The sequence below is a fragment of the Elephantulus edwardii genome, unplaced genomic scaffold (assembly GCF_000299155.1).
Source record: "Elephantulus edwardii isolate Elephantulus edwardi_28Jun2011 unplaced genomic scaffold, EleEdw1.0 scaffold00140, whole genome shotgun sequence".
In the NCBI taxonomy this organism is placed as follows: domain Eukaryota; kingdom Metazoa; phylum Chordata; class Mammalia; order Macroscelidea; family Macroscelididae; genus Elephantulus; species Elephantulus edwardii.
In genome coordinates, this window is record NW_006399890.1 from 5536739 (window position 1) to 5538020 (window position 1282).

Genomic DNA, 1282 nt, shown 5'->3' on the forward strand with positions numbered 1-1282 from the left:
TCTGCTTTAATCTTCAGTGGATCAGATTCTCTCATGATCACACTGAGTAAAATTTCTTTCTATATTACTATTCTAGTACAGCATCTGTAGTATTAATAGTAGTTTGTTGTTGTTGTGTATCATAGAGTCAGAACTGACCCATAGCTGACCCTCTGGCAGATTTTCTCAGAGGCACTTAATCACACTGGAGGAGGTTCCCTATCCTCCTCCCACAGAGCAGCTGGTGGTCTCGAACCATGTGCATTTAGGCACACTAGGTCACTAGAGTTCATAAGTGTATATATGTGTACATTGTGTACATTGACCAAGAAGCAGTCAATTGAACCGAACAAAAGGATACTGCATGACTTAAAATCAGGAAAGATGGGCATCAGGGTTGTGTGCTTTCCTCATACCTATTCAATCTGTAAACTAAGCAAATAATTTGAGAAGCTGGATGATATGAAGAAGAATGTGGTCTCAGGATGGGAGGAAGGCTCAACAGCATGCACGATGCAAGTGACACAACCTTCCTTGAAAAAGGTAAATACTTGAAACACTTACTCAAGAATATATCTAAGACTATAAACTTCTTTATAGATCACATGTCAACATCAAGAAATCCAAAGTCCTCACCTCAAGACCAATTGAAATTGTCACAGATTTAATTTTACTTGGATTCACAATCAATACCCATGGAGGTTAACATCAAAAGATGTGTTTCATTGGATAAATCTACTGCCAAGGATCTGCTGTCTTGAATACTTTAAAGTAATCAAGAGCAAATATGTCAATTTCAAGACTACTTTGTGCCTGACAAAAATGATGGTATTTCCACTTGCTTTTTATTGTTAGGTGAAAGTTGGACAATGGATAAGGAAGAATGAAAGTTGTTGACTTTAAATCATGTTTTCAATCAATAGTATTGAATACCCGACAGACTGCCAGAAGAACAAACAAATCTGCCTTGGAGACAGTGCAAACAGGGTGCTCTGTAAAGACAAGGATGGTGAAACTTTGTCTCATATAGTTTGGGCATATTTACAAGAGAGGCCAATCCTTGGAAAAAACACATCATATTAGGAAAGTAGAGGGTCAGGGAAAGGGAAGAAGACCCTCACTGAGATGGATTAACACAGTGGCTATAACAATGGGCTCAAGCATGGTGGAGTTGGTGAGGCTGGTGCAGACCAAGGCAAGGTTTCAATCTATTGGTCTTATGGTAGCTATGCCAGACTTTATATATTGTTGTTGTTGTTGTTGTGTGCCATCAAGTCGTTTCTGACTCATAGCGACCCTATGC